Raw genomic sequence first — 15,887 nt, forward strand, 5'->3', positions numbered from 1 at the left:
TGCTTTGTTTGGATTTACTTATCCAAGCAGTTCACAGATATGCGGAAGACTTTCCAACTATATCTTAGAACATAGAAATTAATATTTAATTTCCCACGCAACAACTCATGGTCTCCAACCCATGTTGCCATTTTCAAAACACGATGCTCTATAGCTCGTCCTTGCCAATGGTTAACTCCAAGGGAATCTTGCTTGATCCTTTGCCAGTGTTTATGCGTGTAGCATCAATATTTAGCATATCTTTATTTCCTTGAATCAAGAACTATTCCTATGTACCTTTTCAAGTACCATAAGTATTCTTGATCTCAATCTAGTTGATCTTCACTTAGATCAATAGAGATTGGTATGTGTTCGTCATGCCTAAAGTCATACGATACGTTTTTGGCGATCCTCATATTATATCATACATGATAAATTCTTTTGTAGAATAATTCCCAATTGAATTCTATTCATGTAACTTTAGCTCATTCTAGTTTCAGTAGATACTGAATTCAGCTAAATTTGTTGACATATAATATAGGTTTAAGAATCTCACTTGGATCCTTTGATGTTTAACTTAGTAAATGCTTATACATAGTTCAAACATTCATTACTTAGATTTATTCATATGGGTCAAATATCTCCAATGGAGTCTTTCGTGTTTGATTTAGTAACTTCCATTACTTAATCCAAAACAATAATATAAGATCTTTGTAAAATAGATCCTATAACCCAGTATGTACTAAGTTTCGCCTTGGTCCATCATTGATGAATAATTTCAAATCTAAGTCATTAGCATTTGAATGTTATTTCACAATAGAGAGATATGTGTGTGATACACATAGGACCAATTAAGTTTTATGTACTCCCACTACACTTCTTATATATCTATAAGAATCATGTACATTTTATGAAACTAAAATGCTTATTAGCTTCACTAAAATACAATTCCAATTCCTAATTGCTTGCTTAAGTCTGTACTTAGATTTTATAAGCTAGCTTTCCTTTTCAAGCATTTATTTGGATCCACAAATCCTATGACATACCATGTACATAGTTATTCCAACATTTGATTGAGGAATACGTTTTGTCATCCAATTGCCATATGTACCAATATGCAATCATTGCTTGATTTATAGACTTGAGCATTACGATTATGCATGAGGTTTCAACACAATCCATGCCATGAATTTGCTTGTAACCTTTAGCAACTAATCTAGCTTTGTGTTTGAACACAATTCTATGTTTGATGGTTTATATCCTTAAAACAAATTTGCAACCAATAGGTGTGAAACTGTAACGCCCCGACTTTTCGGCTCCTTAATTATCGGTAATAAACCGTACTTAATTGATCATTAGCAACGAAATTAGGCTTAATTAATCCTAGGACCTGTAGGTTATGGGCCCACAAATAAAATAATCCTTAATAACATTCAATAAATAATACAATATTCCCAAAAATAAAATAATAATCAATATTCTCATAATCAAAAACTCAATAACAAGATTTCCATAATAAATAATTTCTCGTCTCGATATCTCCAAAATAAATTACCAACTCCACTAATAACTCTCATTTGAGCAACTTGAGCTCCTTAATCGAACCTGTGCATCATCATAAAAATAGAAAACAGGAAAAACACAGAAAAATCCAAAAATGAGTGGAAAACTCAGTAATATTACTCCAGCCCGTCAAAACGGTTTTATTTTGAAAATCATTTGGCACATATCAATCATTAGCATTTATTGTTCGGAAATAACTAACTCAATCTCGTTATCTTGAAAACTGTGTCGGCAAGGAATCGTTTCCTTTACAGCTCATTGGCAAGTACAGGTTTTGGCGGGACTTTTCTTACATCTTTTCAGGGGGGAACTGTTTCCCAAACTTTAACTTTAACATGGCCTCCACCTGTAACTTGCCCATTTACTAGTTCAGTTCACTTTTCCATGCCGACAAAAACAACATCGTCTTTCTTTAAAATAACTTTATAAATATCGTAATTATTCCCGAACAACGTCTTTAACATCATAACCTCATGATCATAATCATAAACATATATCATATCATTTACCTCATAAAACACATAATAAACACATAATCACATATAATTATATATTTTCACATACGGGCATATAAACTTAAATGCTGGACATAATAGTTACACAACATATACGGGCATATAAGATAAAATGCTAGACATAATAATTACCTCGATGCTTAACCTTAATCCCCCATGAGCTCCGTACTAATTAGTAATCCTTAAAATTAGTTATGTTGACAACCTTAATATGAATAATAAAATTTCATCATTTGCTTAATCATATATTTAAAATCTATATATATTATACTAAAAGAGAGGAAATCAATGTGGTGATGACAAATGTCACTACATGATTCGCCTCCCTTATAAATTAAAAAATAATTAAAGTTATTAATCTAAATTCAAGTTGTCTTATTTAAGGAAAAATATGCACTAGAGAATATATTATTGTTTGCCAATATTAATCTTAAAGATTCTTTTAATAATAAACATTCTAAAAATACTAAATAAAAATAGAAAATGTAAAAAAATATGCATAAGTAAATATTCTATACCCGTGTTTATGTAAACGTTATGTAAATATGGTGCACTAAGTAAATTACCATTTAAAATGAATATTCTGTAAAATATAGCATATATAAATTATACTACATAAGTTTTCAGGATACTACCGGTAAAGATGACACGTTTCATGTCTACTTTTTTTAATCTAAATATTAATGTTATTAACTTTTGAAATATGGTACATAATACAAGACATTATAATGTACTACGTATCTATATGCTATTCTAAAAGAGAGGGTACCTCAACGTGGTGCTAACACATGTTATTTTTAATTTTACTTTTCATTTTTATTGCCGAAATGTATATTGTTTGTATTAGTATATATAGATCACACAATCTATATTATTGAATATACGGTAAAATAATATCTATTCACTAAAAAGAAACTATTTAATTTAAATTTTTATTGACACCTATTGTCTATATACCACAAAGATAATATGAAAAATATTATAGAGAGAGTACATTCTATATACATTTCGTAGTATAATACTGGTGAAATTATAATAGGACTATTATTAAATTATACGTACTCCGACTTCGTAGTACTTATAATATGACTATTACAATATTATACATTCTCCAACTACGTAGTACTTATAAGAAAAGAATATCAAATATTTTAAAAAAGCACTTTCTCTGTTTTTTATTTTATTTGCAACACTTCCCTAAAACGGAAAAATTGAAACACCCTACAAATGGAAAACTATTTTGTATGATTGACATTTCACCCTCACTTTAATCTATTTACTAATTATAATCTCTCAAACACCAAATAAAATAATGGAACCCCTTTTCAGTTTTACCCTTATATTAAAGAAGTTTGATTCCTTTTTATTTAAGGGTGATAAAGTGTACGTTCCAACTACATAGAAACGGAAGAAGTTATCTTAAAAAGATCACTTCCCAACTCTTTCACAATTCTTTATTCAGTAGTCCTTCCATACCTTTATTTGCCTCATATTCATCTTTGGTATGTCCGTTTGAGATTACTCCAATAATTTTCCCACTTGATCCCTCTCTATCTCTTCTCATATTGTCCACTTTATCAACTCATGTGCACTTTTCACACTCAATTCATAATGAAGTAAATTTTGGCCGTGGGACAATCAAAAAGGTTGGAGTGAGTTTATTAGACAGTTAACTCAAGGTAACGTGTAATATTGACCAAATATAGGTATGTTACATTGTTAGTGAGGCGGGTTTTTGGGAGACCCTTATGCAACGCCCTAAGTGGGAAGGGTTGTAGGAAAGTTTGATTTGGTGGGTGATGCGGATAGAAAAAGTATATGCCTCAGGTGACAATGCAAGGATGAATTTTAAATTGTACCCTCCCAATAACTCGCATATCCCTCATCTAATTGATCATGAATAGTATTTTTTACAACTAACCAACATATTATAACATTTTATTTATTTATTCAATTACTCTAATAAGACAACCAAATTGGCAAATACTCTAAAGTAGATTTTAAAATTGAAAACTACAAAAAGAAAGGATATATGGTGGGTTTGGATAAACGGGTGGGTGATGGAACGAGAATGAATTTTATTTTATAGATGGGTAGCATACATTTGTGGGTGGCAGGGATAAGAATGAGATTTTAGGTGGGTACGAGTTGAAGGAAATAATGCCCTTGGTCCAAGTATGCATTCTATGTTAAGTCTAATAAATGCGGTTCAGTATTAATTAACAAGTTAATAATTCAGTGAGATCAAGTGAGCTGAATGCCTAGCTAGAGGCCGCTTCAGTTCAAGTGGAATTAATGATATTAATCCACAGCTTACTCTTGACTGAACCCGTAGGGTCACACAAATAGTACGTAAACGGATCAAGTATTTAATGGCATTAAATACTCCATCTATGAATATTCGGAACCGACGGATCTTGGTTTCAGTGGGAGCTAAGATCGTCACAGGCAAGAAATGAATACTCCGGAAACGATGATATTGCCGGAAACGGAAATATGGATCGTATCGGAAATATGAATATTATCCAAGTCGTAGATGTTGCCGGAAACGGAAACATGGTACGTATCGGAAAATATTATTGGAAATGGAAATATTACCAGAATCGGAAATATTACCGGAAACGGAAATATTGTCAGAATCGGAAATATTGCCGGAATCGGAAAATAATTCCGGAAACGGAAATATTAAATATTTGTTCGAAACGGAAATTAATTCCGGAATCGGAAATATTAAATATTGTTCGTATCGGAAATAGATTCCGGAAATGGAAATTTAATCGGAAGCGTATCGTACGAATTAGCATCGGACGAGGCTTGCCGGACGAAGGCCCAGCACGAAGCCGGGGCCATCGCCCAGCAAGCATGCGCGCCACAAGCCCAGCCAAGGCAGCGCCCAGGCCTACCGCAAGGCAGGCCCAGCGCGCGCCAAGAGGCCACGGCTGCGTGGGCCGTGCTGCGCGGGCTGCTGCTCGCACGCGCATGGGCAGCCCTTGTGGCTGCCGTGTGTGTGTGAGTTTGTGCTCATGCGTGATTCCTGAATCTGCAAGAGTCAGTGTATGATTAAATTACTATTCCTAATTGGATAAATTAATTAAATAGAATTCATGTAGGATTCTAATTTCAATTAATTCGTATCCTACTAGGATTACGATTCCTTTTCCATAACTCTATAAATAAAGGCCTAGGGGTCATAATTTATATATAAGTTTCAAAGTATTCAAAAGTGAGTTTTTTTGAGAGAAAATCAAACACACATCTTGCTCAAAAGTGCCGAAATTTTCTAGTACCTTAAGGGCGATTCTAGTTGGTCAATCTTAAGGCGGATCCGGACGTGCTGTGGACTATCTACGGAGGGACGACACTTGGAGTCCTAAAAGACTTGTTCTTGTTCGGTTCGGGCGCAGCTAGGGAGGGCACGCAACAAAGAGTATGCATCTAAATTATGCTATATGATTATGTGTAAATAATATGTTGTCCTGGGTTAATGGTTGTTTCCGCATGATCTATGTAGTGTCATATGTATCATAACCTAACAGTGGTATCACGAGCCCCTTATTATTTTCATAATCTAAATTGCATGAACATGGTTAAATATTACAAATTTGCAAGAATTAAAAGGGGTGATTAATTTTCGTAATTGTTAATTAATTGCAAATTGCGTTTATTTAATTATATGTACGCAGTTTTTCGGCAGTTTCTTCATTACTCATCCGAATTGAGTGATTTTTGTGTCAATTCCGCATGTAAAAGGCATTCTAAAATTTTGACAAAAATTAGTATTTTTCTGCCGAACCCAGAATTCTCAAATTCGAAGCCTAACTATGACTTTTCGAAGGTTTTAGTTTTTCGGATGCAAAATTTCGTAAATTTAAGATGTTAAATTAAATATTTGCGATTCCTGTTGATAAATCTTGAATTTTTGATTGACCTACTGCATATGTTTAACAAGTTTGAATGCCTAGTCTTGTTAATTATGCAATCTAATTTATAATTATGATTAATTTGTTGAAAATTAGAATAATTTAGAATTAATTTGATTTTCATAATTAATTGTAATTTAATTAGAAACCTATGATTAAAAACCACCATAAAAATTGTAAATTTACGATAAATTTTAAATTTTTATGACCTAGACTTGAATCCATAACAATCGGAAATCAATTGGATAATAAATTTTCGATTTTTCGCCCTAAAATTATGAAATTAATAATATTTATAAATTTGTCATTAATTTTAAATATAAATTTTAAATTTTCTTGCGATTCGTTCAAATAACTTGCACGCACGAAGCAATGGACGCTTCGTGTTACCCTTAAGGGGTGTTGTATAATGCGGGCATGCGACGACGAGCAAGGGAGCTCGTCGCCCGTGCGGCACGAATGCAATGAGCAAGGGCGTAGTGCACGAGCGCAAGGCAGCAGCCCTGCCTTGTGTCGTGTGCCACGAGCAATGAACGTATGGGCATGGGCGAGGGGCGAGCCAAGGCAGTCGCGTGTGGGCAGCAAGCGAGCTGCGCCACAACGCGCGCTGCCTCGCACAAGTGCGCGCAGCCTCGCGCGCAGCGAGCGCAAGCTCGCGTGCCACGAGCGCTGCGCACAGCATCACTCGCGCGCACAGCGCGCGATGTCGCCCGCCCAGCGAGCGATGTCGCGCACCAGCGAGCGATGGCTCGCGCGCGCGCAGCGAGCGATCTCGCGCGCCAGCGAGCGATCTCGCGCCCCAGCGAGCGATGGCTCGCGCGCGCAGCGAGCGAGCTTGCGCGCCCAGCGAGCGATCTCGCGCGCCAGCGAACGATGTCGCGCGCGCGCGCTGCGAGCGATAGCTCGCGTGCGATGGGCGCTATGCGGAGGCTTGCGTTGGGACAGCAGCAGCTATGCTACGAGCGCATGGGCTGCGCGCACATGGCCAGCAATGGCTGTGTGCGTACGGCCCATGGGCGTGCAACGCGTAGGGTGTTTGCGTTACGATTAGATCGTTTTGAATGTTTAATTTGAAAATTTCAGTTCACGTAATTTTAATTAATTTTAAAATTAATAATTTGAATTAATTTCTTGGATTTTAATTTTGAATATTATAATTATAATAAATGGAATTTATTCTTATTATTTTACTAAAATTAAAATCATGAATTAATTTAAATGCGACTGAAATTAAATTAAATTTTTGGATTCAATTATAAATTTATATGAGCTTTAAATTTTAATTAAATTTGTATGTTTCCGGTTAGACTAGAAATACAATTTTATGTTTAAAATTAGTAAAGCATATGAATTTATTGGTTTGAGTGGGAGCGTTTTTAGTCATAAACTCTTGATTAGGTCTACAAATCCTTAAGGTTAAAACAACTCGATTAGAATTAATAAGGACTGAATAATTGGTAGATTATTGGTGCCCTTGATTAATTGCTGCAAATGTTTACGTGATGCATAATGTGTTTTACTAACCAGCTATGTGGGCCATTCATGATAATGAATGGGTGAATGGTATATATTGTATATGTACTGTTTTGCAGGTTATGAAGTGACTAGTATGGCCCAAATAGGATAGAAAATATGGTCTGCGTACCATTAATTTGAATGTAATTGGTCTAAAGTACCAAAGTTATTTTTCAATTCAAATATGGTCTGCGAACCATCAAATAGTTGTAATTAGTTATAGCTTATCCTATTTGAAGAAAATGGTGCCTCCCACGGAGATTTTCAAGACGGACTTTGAAGTCAAAGCTTCAAGATGAAGTCGGGCCATACTAGATCACAAATATCTTATGCATGTTTTAAGTTATTTATTGCTTTAAATATGTCTTAAAATGCATGAGATCAAAAGCTTGATTATGTTGCATGATTAAGGATTTTAGTTCACTTAAAATCTAACCAACATAGTAAGAGCCTTAAGTTCCAAACTTAAAAATTGAGTTAAAAGGTGCCATGCCAAAATATACACTTGCTTGGATATCCTTTACATCAATCTAGTAATAGTTTTCGCTCAGCGAGGTGTTACTTATTGGTCCTAAAGGGGCAAGGTACACAAATAATTGTGAGTACATGTTAGTTTTGGTGAAACTCAACGATATAAGTAAGGAGTCCTTTTATGTCGTGGCAAATTCGATAGGTTTACCTAATAAGTTCTTAGACGTACCTATCAACCAAGAATAGTTTCTAGACTATTAGCAAAAGGCTTTTGCTTACCTAAGATGTTCTAGGATTAAGTCGACAAACTGTGCTTAGTTCTTCAATGATTTTAGGATCTTGGAATCATTTTATTCACACCTGCCGGAACACATAACTTGAATAAAATGCTTAATAAACATTGAATTATGCATGTATGCTAGAATTTAAGTTTATTAAGAGAAACTGTGAATGGTTATTTATTTGTTTATTCTTTTCAATTGTAGTTTTTTAATATGGCAAACAACAATTCATTCAACATTCGATCAATTCTCGAAAAGGAGAAGTTGAACGGGAAAAACTTCCTTGACTGGCAAAGGAACTTGCAAATAGTTCTTATGCAGGAAGAAAAGGAGTATGTCCTAGATGAGGCGATGCCCGAAGCTCCTGGCGACGGGGTCACTCAGGCTGCCCTCAATCGTTGGATTGATGCCAACAAGGATGTGAAATGTCTAATGCTCGCCACCATGAGTGCGGATCTGCAGAAAACGTTCATCAACTCAGATGCTTTCACAATCATCAGTGAGTTGAAGAACATGTTCCAAGATCTGGCTCGAGTCGAAAGATTAGAGACTCATAGGCAAATTCTTGAGACCAAGCTTAAGAAAGGCGAGCCCGTAAGTCCACATGTTCTCAAAATGATTGGACTCATTGAGAATATGAGTCGGCTGGATCAGCAATTTTCTCAGGAAATGGCTATAGACACCATCCTCCATTCTCTTCATAGCGGGTATGATCAGTTCAAACTGAACTACAGTATGAATAGTCTGGACAAAACGCTCACTGAGCTTCACGGTATGCTGAAAACCGCTGAAAAGACGCTCAAAAGTGATAAGCAGGATGTGCTTATGGTGCGTGGGGGCAAGTTCAAGAAATCTGGAAAGAAGAGGAATGCTAAGAAAGGTGGCAACAAGGCCAGCCCAACTAAGCAAACTGGCGCCAAATCTGCAAAGAGAAAGGTCAGTCAACCCACTTCTGAATCCGAATGCTTCTACTGCAAGAAGAAGGGGCATTGGAAGAGAGATTGCTTGAAACTAAAGGAAGATCAGAAGAATGGAACAGTCGTTCCATCTTCAGGTATTTTCGTTATAGACTGTATACTTGCTAATTCAACTTCTTGGGTATTAGATACAGGTTGTGGCTCACACTTATGTTCAAATCCACAGGGACTAAGAAGAAGTAGAAAGTTAAGCAAGGGAGAAGTCGACCTACGAGTGGGAAATGGAGCACGGATTGCTGCATTAGCCGTAGGAACTTACTATTTGTCGTTGCCCTCCGGGCTAGTTTTGGAACTGGAAGAATGTTTCCACGTTCCAAGTCTTACTAAAAACATCATTTCAGTTTCTTGCTTAGATGCTAAGGAATTTTCCTTTATAATAAAAGACAATAGTTGTTCGTTTTATTTTAAAGAGATGTTTTATGGATCTGCTAGATTAGTCAATGGACTTTATTTATTAGATCACGACAAACAAGTATATAACATAAATACCAAAAAGGCCAAAAAGGATGATTCAGATCTCACCTATCTGTGGCATTGTCGATTAGGCCATATAAACTTGAAACGCTTAGAAAGACTTCAAAGGGAAGGAATTCTAGAACCATTTGACTTAGAGGATTATGGTAAATGCGAATCATGTTTACTTGGCAAAATGACAAAGCAACCTTTCTCTAAAGTTGGAGAAAGAGCAAATGAACTATTGGGTTTGATCCATACAGATGTATGTGGACCAATGAGTACAAATGCTAGAGGTGGTTTCAGCTACTTTATCACTTTCACTGATGACTTCAGTAGGTATGGTTATGTCTACCTAATGAAGCATAAGTCTGAATCCTTTGACAAGTTCAAGGAATTTCAGAGTGAAGTAGAGAATCAATTAGGCAAGAAGATCAAGGCACTGCGGTCTGATAGAGGCGGTGAATATCTGAGCTATGAATTTGATGACCATCTGAAAGAATGTGGAATTCTATCAGAATTGACTCCTCCTGGAACACCACAATGGAACGGTGTGTCAGAACGGAGGAACAGAACCTTGCTAGACATGGTCAGGTCAATGATGGGTCAGGCCGAACTTCCATTAGAATTTTGGGGACATGCACTAAATACAGCTGCACTCACTATAAATAGAGCTCCGTCTAAAGCTGTCGAAAAGACTCCATACGAATTATGGTTTGGAAAGCCTCCAAATGTGTCTTTTCTTAAGATTTGGGGATGTGAAGTATACGTCAAACGATTAATTTCAGACAAACTTCATCCAAAATCTGACAAATGTATCCTTGTGGGCTATCCAAAGGAAACAAAGGGGTATTACTTCTACAATACATCTGAGAACAAGGTGTTTGTTGCTCGAGATGGTGTCTTTTTGGAGAAGGATCACATTTCCAAAATGACAAGTGGGAGAAAAGTAGACCTCGAAGAAATTCGAGTCGAACAACAAACTCTAGAGAATGCTCAAGATGACATTCAGGATGAAACTCAGAGATCTTTAGAAGAATCTGGTGAGAATCATGGTCAATCTAGAAATGTTACCCCGCGTAGATCGCAAAGATATAGATCTCAACCGGAAAGGTACTTAGGTATTTTGACGAACGAGAGCTATGACGTTCTATTACTTGAAAGTGATGAACCTGCGACTTACAAGCAAGCTATGACGAGCCCTAGCTCCAAGCAATGGCAAGAAGCCATGCAATCTGAATTAGACTCCATGTCTGAAAACCAAGTATGGGATTTGGTCGATTTGCCAGATGGCTACCAAGCCATTGGAAGCAAATGGGTTTTCAAACTGAAAAAGGACAAGGATGGGAAACTTGAAGTTTTCAAAGCTAGATTGGTTGCAAAAGGTTACAGGCAAGTCCACGGTGTGGATTACGATGAAACCTTTTCACCAGTTGCAATGCTAAAGTCTATTCGAATAATGTTAGCAATCGCTGCATATTACGATTACGAAATATGGCAGATGGATGTCAAAACTGCTTTCTTAAACGGCGTTTTAACAGAAACTGTGTTTATGACACAGCCTGAAGGTTTTGAGGATCCAAAGAATGCTAAAAAGGTATGCAAGCTAAAGAAGTCAATCTACGGATTGAAGCAGGCATCCAGGAGCTGGAATATACGTTTTGATGAAGCAGTCAGTGACTTTGGTTTCATCAAGAACGCAGACGAATCTTGTGTATACAAGAAGGTCAGTGGGAGCAAAATTGCTTTCCTAGTATTATATGTCGACGACATATTGCTTATCGGAAATGACATTCCTATGTTGAACTCTGTCAAGATTTGGCTTGGGAAATGTTTTTCGATGAAGGATCTAGGAGAAGCACAGTACATATTGGGCATCAAGATTTACAGAGATAGATCTAAAAGGATGATTGGACTTAGTCAAAGCACTTATATCAATAAGGTGCTTGATAGGTTCAAGATGGCGGACTCCAAGCGAGGCTACCTACCCATGTCTCATGGAATGACTCTAAGCAAGACTCAGTGCCCAAAAACACTTGATGAGCGTAGACGAATGAATGGGATTCCATATGCATCATTGATTGGTTCAATAATGTATGCTATGATATGTACACGCCCGGATGTTGCGTACGCACTCAGTGCTACGAGCAGATACCAGTCAGACCCAGGAGAGGCGCATTGGACTGCTGCCAAGAACATTCTGAAGTACCTGAAAAGGCACAAAGATGACTTCCTGGTCTATGGTGGAGATGATGAATTAATTGTTAAAGGCTATACGGACGCAAGTTTCCAAACCGACAAAGATGATTTCAGATCACAGTCTGGGTTTGTCTTCTGCCTCAACGGAGGAGCAGTAAGCTGGAAAAGTGCTAAGCAAAGCACCATTGCGGATTCTACAACTGAAGCGGAGTACATTGCTGCACATGAAGCAGCAAAGGAAGCTATATGGCTAAGGAAGTTCATAGGAGAACTTGGTGTAGTCCCCTCCATTAAAGGACCAATAGCCCTGTATTGTGATAATAACGGAGCTATTGCACAGGCAAAAGAGCCTAGACACCACCAGAGAGTCAAGCATGTACTTCGTAGATTTCACCTTCTACGAGAGTTCGTTGAAAGAAAAGAAGTCGAGATAAGCAAAATTGGAACTGATGACAACATATCAGATCCATTAACTAAACCTCTGCCGCAAGCGAAGCACAACTCGCACACTGCAGCTATGGGAATCAAGCATATTGGAGAATGACTTTGATGTCTCTGTTTAATGTTTTAAAGTTTTAGAGTTTAAATCTTTGTAAAACATTATTGGTTAATCATTCACAATAAATGAAAGGAATTCATTTTTCCATTTAATTCGTGGTTTATTAAATGATGAGTCCCTTCAACTTGACGATATATTCAAGATAGACTGTCAGGACCAGTCCTGTGACTAAGAAATGTCTATCAAGTGAACTTGAATGTCAAAGGTTGAAAATGGTCCCTAATCGGAGTTTTCTATAAAATTGGACGCATAGAAAACGTTAGACGATTAGAATGCAAGATGACTAGTAGTTCTGTTTCTTGAACTATGTGGACATGGCAATGTCATAATCATTTGCATAGATACTTACTTTGGGAAGACTAGTATCGGACAAGACCTATGAAACTTTACTGTAAGAGATGAAAGTCTGTCATAAGTAAATTTCATTAAATTATTAGACACTAAATCCTCAATACCTGAGTGATTTGAGATTACTTGTTTGAGAACTGGTTGCTTTGACGTTGACCAACCGTCGCACCGTAAAAGGAGGCTATAAAGGCAACGCTCAGGTAATCACCTATCAAACGAAGTCTAATCTCAAGATCGCAAGATTGGGATTGTCCTCCCATAAATCGGGATGAGATGCTTAAAAGTTGTACAAGGCCACTCGGAGAGCTAGAAACTGTGAAATGCATGGCCGTGCTCGGATGAATCATAGGCTATGATTATCTGTTTATTTGATCAGTTGAACTCTGAAACCGAGGAACACCTCTGGACATAATAAGGATGACAACTCTTACCTTATGTTCAAGAGCAAGCATCGAGCGACAAAGGAATTAGGAAATGCACACTTGTCCCTAAGGACAAGTGGGAGACTGAAGGAAATAATGCCCTTGGTCCAAGTATGCATTCTATGTTAAGTCTAATAAATGCGGTTCAGTATTAATTAACAAGTTAATAATTCAGTGAGATCAAGTGAGCTGAATGCCTAGCTAGAGGCCGCTTCAGTTCAAGTGGAATTAATGATATTAATCCACAGCTTACTCTTGACTGAACCCGTAGGGTCACACAAATAGTACGTAAACGGATCAAGTATTTAATGGCATTAAATACTCCATCTATGAATATTCGGAACCGACGGATCTTGGTTTCAGTGGGAGCTAAGATCGTCACAGGCAAGAAATGAATACTCCGGAAACGATGATATTGCCGGAAACGGAAATATGGATCGTATCGGAAATATGAATATTATCCAAGTCGTAGATGTTGCCGGAAACGGAAACATGGTACGTATCGGAAAATATTATTGGAAATGGAAATATTACCAGAATCGGAAATATTACCGGAAACGGAAATATTGTCAGAATCGGAAATATTGCCGGAATCGGAAAATAATTCCGGAAACGGAAATATTAAATATTTGTTCGAAACGGAAATTAATTCCGGAATCGGAAATATTAAATATTGTTCGTATCGGAAATAGATTCCGGAAATGGAAATTTAATCGGAAGCGTATCGTACGAATTAGCATCGGACGAGGCTTGCCGGACGAAGGCCCAGCACGAAGCCGGGGCCATCGCCCAGCAAGCATGCGCGCCACAAGCCCAGCCAAGGCAGCGCCCAGGCCTACCGCAAGGCAGGCCCAGCGCGCGCCAAGAGGCCACGGCTGCGTGGGCCGTGCTGCGCGGGCTGCTGCTCGCACGCGCATGGGCAGCCCTTGTGGCTGCCGTGTGTGTGTGAGTTTGTGCTCATGCGTGATTCCTGAATCTGCAAGAGTCAGTGTATGATTAAATTACTATTCCTAATTGGATAAATTAATTAAATAGAATTCATGTAGGATTCTAATTTCAATTAATTCGTATCCTACTAGGATTACGATTCCTTTTCCATAACTCTATAAATAAAGGCCTAGGGGTCATAATTTATATATAAGTTTCAAAGTATTCAAAAGTGAGTTTTTTTGAGAGAAAATCAAACACACATCTTGCTCAAAAGTGCCGAAATTTTCTAGTACCTTAAGGGCGATTCTAGTTGGTCAATCTTAAGGCGGATCCGGACGTGCTGTGGACTATCTACGGAGGGACGACACTTGGAGTCCTAAAAGACTTGTTCTTGTTCGGTTCGGGCGCAGCTAGGGAGGGCACGCAACAAAGAGTATGCATCTAAATTATGCTATATGATTATGTGTAAATAATATGTTGTCCTGGGTTAATGGTTGTTTCCGCATGATCTATGTAGTGTCATATGTATCATAACCTAACACGAGTGTGGAGGGACAATCCTCTGCACCCACCACGCCTTAATTAAAAGTCATCTCTATCTGATAAAGTACATGATGTGTGTAAGTGTTAAGTGATCGGGTAATAATGTAAATGGTGGGGCGAGTATTTGGTGAGTAGATAAGAATAACTATAGTAATAAAGGGTATATGAGAATAAACTATAGAAATAAAGGGTATATGAGAATAAACTATAGAAATAAAGGGTATATGAGAACTTTATGTCCACACAGGTGATGAGTGAGAATGAAAGTAATTTTATCTACGTACCCTTATTTGTTTTATTTTTATTTGTTTAACAAATAAGATATGAAATACGACATAACTAATTTTAATTAGAAAATATCTACAAGCTCTATTTTGGTTATTTGTCAACAAATATAGTTTAGATTTTATGCAAATTTAATATTTTGCGTAATGATATTATACTAGTTATTGTCTAAAGAAAACAAAGTACTAACTCATTAGCTTACTTATACGTGACTTGCTGGAAGAATCCCAAATGGTGTTTGCTCCCTCAATTAAAACCCATGACCCACTTTAAATGATGGGAGGCCCATAACATAATACTTTAGGTTATATTGATATGAGATGAAAACAAGATGCAGTAGCAGACAACAACGAGAACAGAGCAGTAGCTCACGCAACAATGCGCCATAGTAGCAAGGGATGGTGGACTCCGGCGAGTAAGAGATGGTGGCGCCGGGTCGGAGTTATGAAATCGGGTGGCTGGCTGGAATTTTTCAGCCGGAGATGGTAGTAGTGGTGGTCCACAGCGGTGGTCCACAGCGGTGGCCGAAACAGAAAGTAAGACAAAGGAGAAAACTCCAAATTGTATCAATGGGGTTTTTGGATTAAATTATCAAATTCAGTTGGGGTTTTGAGCTTGAAGACAACCGGTAATGTGGGTGCTATTTATACAATTGATTGCCATGGATGAGTCATGAAAATAGGAATAAAATTTAGACAATTGGCAGCAAAATGCCACGCATAGAAGGAGTAGAGAAATGAAAATTTGCCATGTATTTGGACAGCTATAGAAAAGAAGAGAAGTCAAATTGCTTGCTCACCAAGCTCTTCTATGGCCATTACACGTATAAAGAAGATGGGGGAAAAGAACACAATTGGAATTTTGACATTTTAAGGGCAAAAGTGTAATTTCCATATCAAAGAATAAAATCAGATTTTGGAGTAATGA

At 37.4% G+C, this 15,887-nt stretch overlaps 1 long non-coding RNA gene across 1 annotated transcript; it reads right to left on the bottom strand.

The window, feature by feature from the left end:
• Positions 1–1,489: 1,489 nt before the first annotated feature.
• LOC110797720 (uncharacterized) lies at positions 1,490–15,531 on the bottom strand. The gene is made up of 3 exons (XR_002535924.2): positions 15,163–15,531; positions 2,190–2,262; positions 1,490–1,584 (listed from the first exon to the last, which is right to left on the bottom strand). It is a non-coding gene; the product is annotated as an uncharacterized lncRNA (long non-coding RNA).
• Positions 15,532–15,887: the final 356 nt, after the last annotated feature.

This window comes from Spinacia oleracea, chromosome 6 (genome assembly GCF_020520425.1).
Source record: "Spinacia oleracea cultivar Varoflay chromosome 6, BTI_SOV_V1, whole genome shotgun sequence".
Lineage (NCBI taxonomy): Eukaryota > Viridiplantae > Streptophyta > Magnoliopsida > Caryophyllales > Amaranthaceae > Spinacia > Spinacia oleracea.